Genomic DNA, 16,587 nt, shown 5'->3' with positions numbered 1-16,587 from the left:
AACTAAAGTGAGCTTAATCAATGAAGGCAGTTTATAAGCCAAGGGGTTTTAACAAACTGTTCCTTTATCTGTTGTTCTGTAAGACAAGCTCAAGAATTTCTATAGTTATCAGCTTCTGTTAACTCTATGCAGTATGCTTTCACCTCAGGCTTTGAACATCTGGATTTAGAAGATTCCTAAATCCAGCTGCTCATGCTTCATTTCTTTGCAGTTGGACCCTAGTGTTGGAAATGAGAGTTTGTCATAGGAAAACAAAGTTGCTTTCCCTAAAATCAGATTTTCTTCAAGATCACTGTGTTTCTTCCCCAGACCTATACTGCAGATTGGTAGAGCTTAGAAAGTTACATTCAAGGGAAGAGCATCTTTGGATACCTAAATTTGTTAACACTTCCTCTGGGCAAAAGACAGAGAAATGACATTATCTGAGAAACCAAGAAAAATTAAGAGTACTGAGAAATTGACCAGAAAAGGTAAACTTCTCTGCTGCAGGAGCCTGGCAGTCATGGATGATACCTTGTCCAGACACTGCCTGAGGCCCTAAAGGCTGTGAAACTGATGAAGATCGGGGTGGCAGAAGGAAGGGTTTGTTAACTCACAGTGAATGTTTCAGTCCAGCAGTACTCAAAATCAAAAGGTTCAAGGTGCTTTGATCAAATAGATGTTTCTTATACCCTCCTCAAAGGCCCGTAAATGTTATCAGACCCATGTATTAGGGCTAGCCAGGTCATATGTCTCCATCAGAGTCATTATCAGACCAGGGCATGAGTGGAGTCTGAACTGAGATTGTTGTTCAGGGGTTGGGAATAAGAGAGTAGAATTCCGATCTTTTAGAGCTGAAAAGGCCACAGAAATCATCTACTCTCTGGTTTTTCGCCCTCAGCTTTAGATTTTTCCCTGAAGCTGGTACTGCAGAAAGAGCTCCTCTCCACATTCTTGTTCCTGTCTCAGTGGTAGAATGGGCTCCAACAGATTTTAAAGTTTGTGTATGCAATAGTAGAACACTTTCTTCAGAGGAGATCTCACATGGAGCCCCAAAGCTAAAAGAGCAGGTCTGACTGAAGCAGGGAGAGAGTCCTGGAACCTTGTCGGCTAAGCCTTGTTCAGTAACCACCTGCCTCCCCCAACATCTCTACTTAACCCCACAGGGGCTCCATGAAACCTAGGGTTCTGCAGAGCATAGCTTGGAATTCTGACTTCATTCTCAGTCTTCTTTGACTCAGTACTTAGAAATAATGACTTGGCTGATTACTTACTATTTGGGATTCTGGACCCAATTCCATTGTGCAGGGGTGAAAGGGGAGCTTCCCACACAACCAAGCAATGCTTGCACACCAGCTGAGTATCTTACAATTCAACTCAATTCTGACACGATCTTCCTGGAGGTAGCATCAAATCAAGGGTTCAGTCTCACAAACTGGCCCCTTTTCTCCCCACTTCAGATGCCAGTCTAAAGCCCATATCATCACCTGTGTTTTTGACGCCCTGGCAGTAGATTGGAAGTTCCAATGACACCCTCCAACTTAGAATGCCAATCACAAGTCCAGGTTGTTACCTGGACTTCTGACCCGCTGGCTATATATCAAAGGATCCACTACCCCCTCCTTGGGTTCTATTGATTTGCTAGAGCAGCTCACAGAACTCAGAGAAACATTTCACTTACTAGATTACAAGTATATTATAAAAAGATATAGTTGAGGACAGCCAGATGGGAGAGATGCATAGAGCAAGGCATGTAGGAAGGAGGGCGGAGCTTCCATACCCTCTCTGAGCGTGCTGCTCTCTCCAAATCCCCATGTGTTCATCACCAACCAGAAAGCTCTAGAATGCTGTCCTTTAGGGGTTTCATTACATAGGCACGATTGATTAAATCATTGGCCACTGGCGATTGATTCAACTCAGTAAATGGAAAAATTTGACCCATTTACTGACTCCTCTTTCTCTCAGTTCAGCACGTTAGCAAATCCTGTTGACTCTCTTTCTACCATGTCCCAAATCTGTCCATTTTTGAGTACTGCTCCCACTCTGGGTCAGGCCACCATCATCCCTCTCTCACCTGGCCTCCCTGCTCCATCCTTGTTTCCTTTTTCACTTCTCCACACAGGAGCCAGAGCCATCCTTTCAAATTACAGTCATGTCACGTTACTGCTCTACTTAAAACCCCCCAGTGGCTTCTCCTTTCACTTGAAAGAGAATCCAGTGCCTTGTTGTGGGGCTGTCCAGGCCCCACAGGACCTGAGCTCTTTTACATTTTTGATCTCACCTCCTACCACTTTCTTCCTCACTCATTTCACCCTGGTCACACTGACTTCCTGGCTTTTCCTAAACAAGCTGGGCATATTCCTGAATCACCTGGGGAGCAGATGTAGCAATAAATGAAGTCTCACCAGCCAGGAGCCTGAAGCTGGGTTGTGAGCGGTCTGCACCTGGTCTTATTTCCCAGGGCCAATTGAAGAGGTTCTGGGCTCAATGCTGGGCTGTGCCCATTAGTTTCCAGCAGGTTCTGAGAGTGCTGCCCTTAGAGATGAGGCTGACTTAGAAACAGAACAGCAACAAGTTTCAATGTGTCCAGAGAACTCTCAATGGTTCCAGAGAATTCTCAATGGGTCCAGAAAACTCCCTAGGTCTGTCTCTTGCCTCCCTTCCCTTCTCTCCTTCAAAAGATGGATATTTTAAGAAAGCCCAGGGAAGAGATATGAGAAATATGGGATATAAATAAAGTGGAATGAAGAATCACAGTATTGTGTATTTTTCAGCATTGGGTCATGTTTTTTGGATGATACTTGGCTGGGGAGCAAAAGGCCAGAAGATGATAGAGGGAAAAAGAGAGGAAGGGACAGTTGAGGTTCCTTTAGGCTTTAAGTGAGAAACCTGTCCTCAGATCCTCAGAATAATCATACTCCATCTCCGTTAGGCTTCTGTGTACTAGCAAGTCCTCTGGGCCTAGGTTGTTCCTTTGTGGTAGTAAAGAAGGCCCAAGAAAACTTGCATAGGCAACACTAAAGCATCAACTAAAAAGTCTCTGACTTATCCCTGTGACTCCCTCCTACATCTGCCAACAGGTAAAACTCCAGGGCTGAGGTTGTTTCCTAGTTCCCTGTTCTGGACAACGTTCCTCCCTGGGAGGTGGGGTGGAAGTGGAGGGGGCATTCTGCATCCTCATGATCCCATGCCCTCTCCCTTCTTCCCATTCCTTTCTACCAGACTCTGTTTCCATTTTGAGCTGAGAGTGATGGCTAGCAGTGTTTACTGAAAACATTTTTAAATCAAGAGATTAAACTCTGATAACAGTAGAATTTCATACATGAGTCAGTGTATAAATCAGATCGTAGAGTTGACGCTTTAAAGATATTTCCACGTTCTCAGAATTGCAGACGTGAATTCCTAGACATTGTTTCCTCCTTAGGGCAACTTCAGCATGTTACCCAAAAAGATAAAAGGCAGGACCCTTGCAGAGGCAATAGGCTACAAGGCTCAAGTTGTAGGATGCTCTGGGCCCCTGAGTCTATGTGTCTCCTCCCCGAAATCAGTGCCTCACCTTTTATATGTGGTTGAGCTCCCACAAGCTGCGTGACACCCTGACAGTTTGCCCCAGGCAGGCTGGCTTGAGTTTCTCTCATGCTGTGTTTTGACAGCGTTGGTTAGGGCACAGTCCATGGGATCTGTTTGGATTGGCAGTTTTCCCTCTGGACACGGGTCGTATCAAAGCAGCAGACAGGCTGCCTGTCTGAGCCATTTTTCTGACATCAGGGCTACTGCTCTGGCTGCTTTCAGACCTACACAGTAATCATGTGGAGAGGGCTTGAGATGGTTGGGCATCAAGTGCAAAAGAAAAAGCACTCAGAGGTGTGGGATTTATTTGCATTGGTTCAGGGAACTAAAGAAAAAAGTTATTGGAGAACAGAGTGTTCCTGGCCTGTGTGTCCACCGAAACTGGAGTCTGTCTTACTGTGCTTTCCTGGTGCTCCTCCAACCCGGATGGATCTTTCCCAGGTTCTTTTGCTGGTTCCTCTTCATCTCCAGTCTGGTTAATATTGAAGGGCCCAGGGTTCAGTTGTTGGTCCTATTTTCTTCTCTATCCCTCTTCGTCCGTTCTTGACCTCATCCAGCCAAGTCTTTACCTACTTATTGATGACTTCCAGGCCTCTAACTTGCCTTCCAGTCTCGTGTATCCAACTGCCTATTTTTTTTTTTGCAGTACGCGCGCCTCTCACCGTTGTGGCCTCTCCCGTTGCGGAGCACAGGCTCCGGACGCGCAGGCTCAGCGGCCATGGCTCACGGGCCCAGCCGCTCCGCGGCATGTGGGATCTTCCTGGACTGGGGCACGAACCTGAGTCCCCTGCGTCGGCAGGCGGACTCTCGACCGCTGCGCCACCAGGGAAGACCCCCAACTGCCTATTGAACAGCTCCTTTTGGAGGGCGTACTCAACATGCCTTCAATGAGCTCCTGGTCTTATCCCCACATACCTGCTCCACCTATGGCCTTCTTCCAGTAGCCTCATTCTTCCTGTGGCTGAGCCAAAACCATTGGTGTCACTCTTGATTTCTCACCTTCTTTCACATACCACATCCAATTAGTCAGGAAATAGCCAGATCAAATCTACTTTCAAAGTCATCCAGAATCCAATCACCTTTTACCACCTGCCTTGTTGCCACACTGGTCCAAGCCATCATTACCCCTTGTCTCTATGACTGTAAGATGCTCTCATCAAGTCTTCCTGCTTCTACCCTAGCCATCTATTCTCAATGTAGCGGCAAGAGTGATCCTTTAAGGAAGTTGGTCAGATCGTGTCACTCTTCTGCTCAAAACTCTACAACAGTTTCTTATTTCACTCAAAAGTTAATGTCAGCATCCTTACAGTGGCCTGCTTGACCCCCTGTGATCTGTGCCCTAACACCACTCTGACCTCATCTCTGACCAGTCTTCCCCTTTGCTCACTTTGCTTCAATAACACTGGTTTCCTTGATGTTTCTGGAACATGTCAGACTGGATTCTATCTCAGGACTTGTACACGGGCTGTTCCCTCTGCCTGGAGTACTTTTCGCCCAGATACCTTCATGGCTAATTTCTTTATGTTCTTCCAAGCTTTGCTAAAATGTCACTTTTCAGTGAAGTCTTCTTTGACCCCTCTATTTAAAATTTTAATCTTGTTCTGTTCTATATTTTCTTTGATTACCCTCTAACATACTGTACAATTTATATAATATGTTTGCTTTTTATTGTCTGCTTTCCTCTTTTAAAATGTAAGCTCCACGAAGGCAGGGATCTTTGTTCATTTGAATAGTACCTGCCATATGGTGGGTTTGTTAAATGAATGAATGAATGAATGAATAAAATGCAGTGGAAACAAGAACAGTCTTACAAGGCAGCCAAATGAAAAGTGAGCAGTAGAGGCCACAGAACACAGGAGTTTAAGTTGTGGCCAGGTATGGTTGAGGACCAGAAAGATTCAAGGTTGTAATTGGAGACAATGCTATGGGCTAGCATATGGGGTCTGCTTCATGGTCATTGATAATAAGCCAATTGACTAAATGCAAAATCAGTCATCCTACTAGTTAGTCCCCATGTAGAGACATGACTTGTAAATTAGTCTTTCTCCTCACCTTGGTTATTGGAAAGCTGCATCATACTTCATGATGCAAAATAATCTAATACGATTCTTGATTAGGATATGGAAATGGATACTTGTTATATATTCTCACTTTCACACAGACATACAAGATGGAAGGGAAAGTGAAGGTTTCAGAGGGAAATGCTGCATTCATAGAATTGGAGCTGGAGTAAACCAAATGGAAATTTTTTTGTGGTGAGTTTGATTCCCGTATGTACTTGGTGTATAAGTTGACTTTTAAGTTGTTTGTGATCTCTGCATATACTACAGCCACTTCTGTCACAGCCTATGGGCTAGGGCATAGCATCAGAGAAGTGACAGTGATGTATCGATGAAGAACAAATCATCTGATTGTTTCAGGACAACTCAGAGGGATGCCCAAACCCAGCTTCATCTTTCTGCCTCTAGTCTCAGACCCTTTGATTTCTGGTATTCTTCCCCTTGCTAGCTTCTCCTTCAATTCAGTTCTGCTTCACCCTGTGGATATGGTCACTGTAATTATCAGTAGCATCCCCTTCCACTCTCAAGGGACTTACTTAAGATGATAATTTGGGGGAACATCCTACATCTAGAACTCAGATTGCCTGGGAACCTTGGAGCCTCCACTGGTTGCCTCTCTGCCCCTTGCCCCTATGCCCCCTCCCATTGGCTTTGGCTGTGGTGAAAACTTGATAGTGTGGAAGTTCACTTTCTCCAGAAATTCAAAATTTCACTCAGTTCAGAATATGTAATTTGGCCATTGAATAACAGGGTGGATCCAAAAGTTTCCAGTTACCAGCAATAGAGAAGCAGGGCTAGCTGAGAACAGAAGCCTCAGCCCACTCCTTGGGCTTGGGTGACCAGGAACCACATTGGCTCGCAGATTGTGCAGAGGATCTTGGTGTTCTGTGAAGTTTGTGGCGTTTTTGTTGGTCATATGGGCAAGTCATGCCCCCTCTCTGGGCCTTGGTGTCCTCATCTGTAAACTATAGGGATTTAACCTAATGATCTGTTGGGTCCCTTCGAGTGCAAAGATTCTATGCAGTAGTACAACATAGTGTTTAAGAGCCCAGCCTTTGGAGATGGAATTGAATCCAAATCCTGGCTCTGCAATGTAAAAGGCATTTGATTTTGAGCAGGTTATAAACTCAGTTTTCTTGTGGGTAAAATGGGTTTCACACTCACTCAAGCTTTTTATGATGTCTCAATGAAATAGGTGGTAAAACACCTTGTGGAGTGTCTGACACATGATCACTCAATGGGGGATGTTGGCTCCTATGATCTTGGTTGTGATCTGCATGGGATTGCTTTCAAAACACATGATCTCATGCAAAGCTCACAGCTGTGGGACATTAGCAGGGTGGCTATTGTCATCTGTATTTTATCAATGAGAGAAGTGAAGTGCAGGGAAGTCAGGTGATTTCACAGAGCTGGTCTGTGACAGTACCAGGGCCTTGCCAGGTATGGTGGGGAAGCAAGAAGTGCATTGGTCAGGCATTCATTGAGGAGGCGGAACTGTACTCACCTACCCAGCAGGACAGATCTTCAATCACAGTCATTTATGTAAGAAAATTCCCCAGAGATTATATCAAAGGAGAGCCAGTTGTAAAAAGCCTGAAGATGAGGTCAGGGAGAACAAAACATTTTCTACTTTTCAGACAATGAAACAGCCCCGTTCTCTCCTTCTGTTGTTCCACTGTCCTGACACATTGCAGTATCGGATGTTGCTAATGTCATCATGGGTATTAGACTGTTTCTCATCAGCCTCTTTGATCATAGTTCCCGAGTTCTGAGACTCAACTCTTCACCTCTGATCTTTGCCACTTTTCCATCTGTATCTCTTCTGGGGCCCCTCTTCTCACTTAAAATGGCATTGAGAGTCTTTTTCTTTTTAAAAAAATACTTTTAAAAGAGAGTAGATCTTTAATGTTCTCACAACATACCCACACACACACAAATTGCAATTATGCGAGGTGATGGAAGTGTTAACTAACCTTATTGTGGTAATCATTTTGCAATATATGTGTTTAAAATCATCAAATTATACACCTTAAGCCTACACAATGTTATAGGTCAATTATATCTCTATAAAGCTGGAAAAATTAAAAAATAATTTTTATTCCTTTGCTTTCTATTAACTAAGGTAATAAATGCTTATTGCAGAAATGTAGAAAAATACATAAATATATAAAGAAGAAAATACTAACCTCAGAAATGACTGCTATTAACATTTTTACATATCAAGCTAGATTTCTCCTATGAGCATATATCAATACATCAATTTTACTTAATCAATATTCTATATATGTTTGTTTTATAATCTTACTTTTGCATTTAAAATCTTTATGTGAGCATTTCCTCATGTCATTAAAATGGTTTGAAAACAGCTTAAAATGGATGATTAATGGCCCATTATATGCATATACCAAAATGTATTTAACCCATTTCCCAAATGTTGGACTAACTCTTTCCAACATTTCATTTTATAAATAATACCTGATGAAAACTTTTGAATGTAAACCTTTGTCCACATCTCTGTTTATTTCATTGACAACGCTTCCAATGTAAGAGGGCAGCAGGATGAATAGCAAGGATTAATCCTTGTTGGAAGCAGCTGAGCAACAGAAAGGGCTTTTGCAGGGGCCTTGCTCTGCCAGTAGGTGTCATCTTTGCCTCATGGTTTCTGCTTTTACCTATTTTTCTCAGGATTGTTTTTGAAGGCCAGGAATAGAATACATTTGTGAGTCAATGGAGTTCAACTCCAAATATTAAAGTCTCCCACAAGAGACACAAATCAACAGTGCCTTGAGGGCTGCAGGCCTGGTTATTTTGTTTTCTCTGTTGGGTTCATTTCATCCAACCCAGCAGCATGTTTGCTTCTGACCTGATTCTAAGAAAAAGCTTGCCATCTGGATTGTTGGCAAAGCGCCACCCTTTCAGACTCTCTAGGGAAAAAAACACACAAAAGCGTGGAAAAAGCGCTACTGCTTATTGACTGCTTTCTAAAAGCATGGGGGTTAATTAAAAATTCACAACAATTTAAAAAGATAATGATTATCAACACCCTATTTTAGATATGGAAACTGAGGCTCAGAGATGCTACCTTGGCCAAGGGGCCATGACTAGTTAACGGCCTAAGGCAGTATTCAAACCCAGGTACATTTATTTCTGAAGCCTGTAATTTTAACAGTTTTCCTATTCTAGTTAAAAAATATAGATTCTAAGCCCCGTCCCAAGATTATTGGACCAGAATATCTGGGCCCAGGGGCTTAGACTTTGCATTTAAATGACCTCCTTGGGAGATTTGTATGGGCAGTAAAGGGAAATGCCCATTTCATCTGTTCAGTGACCAACTGAACCAAATAGAAGCCATGACTAGAGAGGCTGGGTTGACCTTGGGTGGTCTGAGTCTTGAGTCACTTGTGCAGTCCCCATTTTATGTCAGCAGCAAAAGTCTTGAAATACTCTAGGGTGGCTTGGCTCAGAGCATATGATATGTTTTGAAATTGAGAACTTTATTGCTTGGGCAACCACTCTTTCTTTTGCTAAAAAGATTCTTTGAAACTCTTCATTCCTTAGCAGATCAGCAGCGTGGCTTACGGACTGGGCCTGTGCATATAAGTCAGACAGGTTTAGATTTGCATTCTAGCTCTGCTACTGGTGATCTGTCTGATCCTGGCCAAGTGACTTAAGCTTAAGTCTGAAAAATGGGTGTATTTACACCAACTTCATAGACTTGAAGGGAATATTACATGTTACTAACAGTAGAGGTGAGATAACTAGCACTTGTCTCATAATAGGTGATCAGAAAATAACAGGGGAAAAAATATAACCATTTGATTAAATAACAGGGAGAGGAAAAAAAAGTTATTTTAAACATAGATAGCTGACTTTTTTTCTAGCTATTTAAAAACAGCTTTATTAAGGTATATTTACATCCATACCAGAGAATTCACCCATTGTAAGTGTACAATTTGATAATTTTTAGTAAATTTATTGAGTTGTGCAACCATTGCCATAACCCAGATTTTGACTGCTTCCATCACCCCAAAGCATTCCCTCACACCTGTTTGCTGTTTCCATCAGTTACCCCCAGCCTCAGGGAACTACTGATCTGCTTTCTGTCTCCATAGGTTTTCCATTTATGGACATTTCATAAAAATGGGATCATACCATACGTCGTGTTTATTGTCTGGCTTCTTAGCATAATGTTTTTTTTTTTTTTAACATCTTTATTGGAGTATAATTGCTTTACACTGGTGTGTTAGTTTCTGCTTTATAACAAAGTGAATCAGTTATACATATACATATGTTCCCATATCTCTTCCCTCTTGCGTCTCCCTCCCTCCCACCCTCCTTATCCCACCCCTCCAGGCGATCACAAAGCACCGAGCTGATATCCCTGTGCCATGCGGATGCTTCCCACTAGCTATCTACTTTACGTTTGTTAGTGTATATATGTCCATGCCTCTCTCTCACCCTGTCACAGCTCACCCTTCCCCCTCCCCATATCCTCAAGTCTGTTCTCCAGTAGGTCTGTGTCTTTATTCCTGTCTTACCCCAAGGTTCTTCATGACATTTTTTTTTCTTAAATTCTATATATATGTGTTAGCACACAGTATTTGTCTTTCTCTTTCTGACTTACTTCACTCTGTATGACAGACTCTAGGTCTATCCACCTCATTACAAATAGCTCAATTTCGTTTCCTTTTATGGCTGAGTAATATTCCATTGTATATATGTGCCACATCTTCTTTATCCATTCATCCGATGATGGGCACTTACGTTGTTTCCATCTCCGGGCTATTGTAAATAGAGCTGCAATGAACATTTTGGTACATGACTCTTTTTGAATTTTGGTTTTCTCAGGGTATATGCCCAGTAGTGGGATTGCTGGGTCATACGGTAGTTCTATTTGTAGTTTTTTAAGGAACCTCCATACTGTTCTCCATAGTGGCTGAACCAATTCACATTCCCACCAGCAGTGCAAGAGTGTTCCCTTTTCTCCACACCCTCTCCAGCATTTACTGTTTCTAGATTTTTTGATGATGGCCATTCTGACTGGCGTGAGATGATATCTCATTGTAGTTTTGATTTGCATTTCCCTAATGATTAATGATGTTGAGCATTCTTTCATGTGTTTGTTGGCAGTCTGTATATCTTCTTTGGAGAAATGTCTATTTAGGTCTTCTGCCCATTTTTGGATTGAGGTGTTTGTTTTTTTGTTATTTAGCTGCATGAACTGCTTGTAAATTAATCCTTTGTCGCCTTTGTCAGTTGATTCATTTGCAAATATTTTCTCCCATTCTGAGGGCTGTCTTTTGGTCTTGTTTATGGTTTCCTTTGCTGTGCAAAAGCTTTGAAGTTTCATTAGGTCCCATTTGTTTATTTTTGTTTTTATCTCCATTACTCTAGGAGATGGGTCAAGAAGGATCTTGCTGTGATTTATGTCATAGAGTGTTCTGCCTATGTTTTCCTCTAAGAGTTTGATAGTTTCTGGCCTTACATTTAGGTCTTTAATCCATTTTGAGCTTATTTTTGTGTATGGTGTTAGGGAGTGATCTAATCTCATACTTTTACATGTACCTATCCAATTTTCCCAGCACCACTTATTGAAGAGGCTGTCCTTTCTCCACTGTACGTTCCTGCCACCTTTATCAAAGATAAGGTGACCATATGTGCGTGGGTTTATTTCTGGGCTTTCTATCCTGTTCCATTGATCTATCTTTTTGTTCTTGTGCCAGTACCATACTGTCTTGATTACTCTAGCTTTGTAGTATAGTCTGAAGTCCGGGAGCCTGATTCCTCCAGCTCCATTTTTCGTTCTCAAGATTGCTTTGGCTATTCTGGGTCCTTTGTGTTTCCATACACATTGTGAAATTTTTTGTTCTAGTTCCGTGAAAAATACCAGTGGAAGTTTGATGGGGATTGCATTGAATCTATAGATTGCTTTGGGTAATAGAGTCATTTTCATAATATTGATTCTTCCAATCCAAGAACATGGTATATCTCTCCATCTATTTGTATCATCTTTAATTTCTTTCACCAGTGTCTTATAATTTTCTGCATACAGGTCTTTTGTCTCCTTAGGTAGGTTTATTCTTAGATATTTTATTCTTTTTGTTGCAGTGGTAAACGTGAGTGTTTTTTTGATTTCACTTTCAGATTTCCCATCATTAGTATATAGGAATGCCAGAGATTTCTGTGCATTAATTTTGTATCCTGCTACTTTACCAAATTCATTGATTAGCTCTAGTAGTTTTCTGGTAGCATCTTTAGGATTCTCTATGTATAGTATCATGTCATCTGCAAACAGTGACAGCTTTACTTCTTCTTTTCCGATTTGGATTCCTTTTATTTCCTTTTCTTCTCTGATTGCTGTGGCTAAAACTTCCAAAACTATGTTGAATAAGAGTGGTGAGAGTGGGCAACCTTGTCTTGTTCCTGACCTTAGTGGAAATGCTTTCAGTTTTTCGCCATTGAGGATGATGTTGGCTGTGGGCTTGTCATATACGGCCTTTATTATATTGAGGAAAGTTCCCTCTACACCTACTTTCTGCAGGGTTTTTATCATAAATGGGTGTTGAATTTTGTCAAAAGCTTTCTCTGCATCTATTGAGATGATCATATGGTTTTTCTCCTTCAATTTGTTAATATGGTTAATCACATTGATAGATTTGCGTATATTGAAGAATCCTTGCATTCCTGGAATAAACCCCACTTGATCATGGTGTATGATCCTTTTAATGTGCTGTTGGATTCTGTTTGCTAGTATTTTGTTGAGGATTTTTGCATCTATGTTCATCAGTGATATTGGCCTGTAGTTTTCTTTCTTTGTGACATCCTTGTCTGGTTTTGGTATCAAGGTGATGGTGGCCTCGTAGAATGAGTTTGGGAGTGTTCCTCCCTCTGCTATATTTTGGAAGAGTTTGAGAAGGATAGGTGTTAGCTCTTCTCTAAATGTTTGATAGAATTCGCCTGTGAAGCCATCTGGTCCTGGGCTTTTGTTTGTTGGAAGATTTTTAATCACAGTTTCAATTTCAGTGTTTGTGATTGGTCTGTTCATATTTTCTATTTCTTCCTGATTCAGTCTTGGCAGTTTGTGCATTTCTAAGAATTTGTCCATTTCTTCCAGATTGTCCATTTTATTGGCATAGAGTTGCTTGTAGTAATCCCTCATGATTTTTTGTATTTCTGCAGTGTCAGTTGTTACTTCTCCTTTTTCATTTCTGATTCTATTGATTTGAGTCTTCTCCCTTATTTTCTTGATGAGTCTGGCTAATGGTTTATCAATTTTGTTAATCTTCTCAAAGAACCAGCTTTTAGTTTTATTGATCTTTGCTATTGTTTCCTTCATTTCTTTTTCATTTATTTCTGATCTGATTTTTATGATTTCTTTCCTTCTGCTAACTCTGGGGTTTTTTTGTTCTTCTTTCTCTAATTGCTTGAGGTGCAAGGTTAGGTTGTTTATTCGAGATGTTTCCTGCTTCTTAAGGTGGGCTTGTATTGCTATAAACTTCCCTCTTAGAACTGCTTTTGCTGCATCCCATAGGTTTTGGGTCGTTGTATCTCCATTGTCATTTGTTTCTAGGTATTTTTTAATTTCCTCTTTGATTTCTTCAGTGATCACTTCGTTACTAAGTAGTGTATTGTTTAGCCTCCATGTGTTTGTATTTTTTACTGCTCTTTTCCTATAATTGATATCTAATCTCATGGCGTTGTGGTCGGAAAAGATACTTGATATAATTTCAATTTTCTTAAATTTACCAAGGCTTGATTTGTGACCCAAGATATGATCTATCCTGGAGAATGTTCCATGAGCACTTGAGAAAAATGTGTATTCTGTTGTTTTTGGATGGAGTGTCCTATAAATATCAATTAAGTCCATCCTGTTTAATGTATCATTTAAAGCTTGTGTTTCCTTATTTATTTTCATTTTGGATGATCTGTCCATTGGTGAAAGTGGGGTGTTGAAGTCCCCTACTATGAATGTGTTACTGTCGATTTCCCCTTTTATGGCTGCTAGTTTTTGCCTTATGTATTGAGGTGCTCCTATGTTGGGTGCATAAATATTTACAATTGTTATATCTTCTTCTTGGATCGATCCCTTAATCATTATGTAGTGTCCTTCTTTGTCTCTTCTGATAGTCCTTATTTTAAAGTCTATTTTGTCTGATATGAGAATTGCTACTCCAGCTTTCTTTTGGTTTCCATTTGCATGGAATATCTTTTTCCATCCCCTTACTTTCAGTCTGTATGTGTCTCTAGGTCTGAAGTGGGTCTCTTGTAGACAGCATATATATGGGTCTTGTTTTTGTATCCATTCAGCCAATCTGTGTCTTTTGGTGGGAGCATTTAGTCCATTTACATTTAAGGTAATTATCGATATGTATGTTCCTATTCCCATTTTCTAAATTGTTTTGGGTTCGTTATTATAGGACTTTTCCTTCTCTTGTGTTTTTGTCTAGAGAAGTTCCTTTAGCATTTGTTGTAAAGCTGGTTTGGTGGTGCTGAACTCTCTCAGCTTTTGCTTGTCTGTAAAGGTTTTAATTTCTCCATCAAATCTGAATGAGATCCTTGCTGGGTAGAGTAATCTTGGTTGCAGGTTTTTCTCCTTCATCACTTTCAGTATGTCCTGCCACTCCCTTCTGGCTTGTAGAGTTTCTGCTGAGAGATCAGCTGTTAACCTTATGGGGATTCCCTTGTGTGTTATTTGTTGTTTTTCCCTTGCTGCTTTTAATATGCTTTCTTTGTATTTAGTTTTTGACAGTTTGATTAATATGTGTCTTGGCGTATTTCTCCTTGAATTTATCCTGTATGGGACTCTCTGTGCTTCCTGGACTTGATTAACGATTTCCTTTCCCATATTAGGGAAGTTTTCAACTATAATCTCTTCAAATATTTTCTCAGTCCCTTTCTTTTTCTCTTCTTCTTCTGGAACCCCTATAATTCGAATGTTGGTGCGTTTAATGTTGTCCCAGAGGTCTCTGAGACTGTCCTCAGTTCTTTTCATTCTTTTTTCTTTATTCTGCTCTGCAGTAGTTATTTCCACTATTTTATCTTCCAGGTCACTTATCCGTTCTTCTGCCTCATTTATTCTGCTATTGATCCCATCTAGAGTATTTTTCATTTCATTTATTGTGTTGTTCATCATTGTCTGTTTCATCTTTATTTCTTCTAGGTCCTTGTTAACTGCTTCTTGCATTTTGTCCATTCTATTTCCAAGATTTTGGATCATCTTTACTATCATTATTCTGAACTCTTTTTCAGGTAGACTGCCTATTTCCTCTTCATTTGTTAGGTCTGGTGGGTTTTTATCCTGCTCCTTCATCTGCTGTGTGTTTTTCTGTCTTCTCATTTTGCTTATCTTACTGTGATTGGGTTCACCTTTTTGCAGGCTGCAAGTTCGTAGCTCCCGTTGTTTTTGATGTCTGTCTCCAGTGGCTAAGGTTGGTTCAGTGCGTTGTGTAGGCTTCCTGGTGGAGGGGACTAGTGGCTGTGTTGTGGTGTATGAGGCTAGATCTTGTCTCTCTAGTGGGCAGGTCCACGTCTGGTGGTGTGTTTTGGGGTGTCTGTGGACTTATTATGATTTTAGGCAGCCTCTCTGCTAGTGGGTGGGGTTGTGTTCCTGTTTTGCTATATGGTTGGCATAGGTTGTCCAGCACTGTAGCTTGCTGGTCGTTGAGCGAAGCTGGGTGCTGGTGTTGAGATGGAGATCTCTGGGAGATTTTCGCCGTTTGATATTATGTGGGGCTGGGAGGTCTCTTCTTGACGAGTGTTCTGAAGTTGGCTCTCCCACCTCAGAGGCAGAGTCCTGACTCCTGGCTGGAGCAGCAAGAGCCTTTCATCCACTCGGCTCAGAATAAAAGGGAGAGAAAGTAGAGAGAATTAGTATAAGTAGGAGGAAATAGGAAAGAAAGAAAGAAAGAAAGAAAGAGAGGAGGGAAGGAAGGAAGGAGGGAAGGAAGAAAGAAAGAAAGAAGAAAAGAAAGGAAGAAGGCAAGAAGGAAAGAAAGGAGGGAGGGAGGGAGGAGGGAAGGAAGGAAGGAATGAGGGAAGGAAGGAAAAAATACAGAAAGAAAGAAGATACAGTAAAATAAAATAAAGTATAATAAAGTTATTGAATTAAAAAAATAATTATTTAGAGGAAAAAAAAAAGGGAAGGATAGAACCTTAGGACAAATGGTGGAAGCAAAGTTATAGAGACAAAATCTTACATAGAAGCATACACATATACCCTCACAAAAAGAGGTAAAGTGGAAAAAATCATAAAACTTGCTCTCCAAGTCCACCTCCTCAATTTGGGACGATTCGTTGTCTCAAAAAGGGAAGGAAGGAAGGAAAGATAGAAAGAAGGTAAAGTATAACAGAGTTCTTTAAATTAAAATTAATTATTAAGAAAAAAATTAAAAAAAAAAATGGTCGGATAGAACGCTGGGACAAATGGTGGAAGCAAACCTATACAGACAAGATCTCACACAGAAGCATACACATACACATTCACAAAAAGAGGAAAAGGGGAAAAAATCATAGATCTTGCTCTAGAAGTCCGCCTCCTCAATTTGGGATGATTCGCTGTCTATTCATGTATTCCACAGAGGCAGGGTACATCAAATTGATTGTGTAGCTTTAATCCGCTGTTTCTGAGGCTGCTGGGAGAGATTTCCCTTTTTCTTCTTTGTTCTCACAGCTCACAGGGGCTCAGCTTTCGACTTGGCCCTGCCTCTGCGTGTAGGTCGCTGGAGGGCGTCTGCTTTTTGCTCAGACAGGACGGCGTTAAAGGAGCCGCTGACTCGGGGGCTCTGGCGCTCTCAGGCCGGGGGCAGGGAGGGGCACGGAGTGCGGAGCGGTCCTGCGGCGGCAGAAGTCGGCGTGACGTTGCCCCAGCCTGAGGCCCGCCGTGTGTTCTCCCTGAGAAATTGTCCCTGGATCCCGGGAACCTGGCAGTGGCGGGCTGCACAGGCTCCCCGGAAGAGGGGTGGGGGCAGTGACCTGTGCT

Source organism: Lipotes vexillifer, unplaced genomic scaffold, assembly GCF_000442215.2.
Source record: "Lipotes vexillifer unplaced genomic scaffold, Lipotes_vexillifer_v1.1 scaffold278, whole genome shotgun sequence".
Classification (NCBI taxonomy): Eukaryota; Metazoa; Chordata; class Mammalia; order Artiodactyla; family Lipotidae; genus Lipotes; species Lipotes vexillifer.
Note: the sequence above shows the minus strand (reverse complement) of the source record.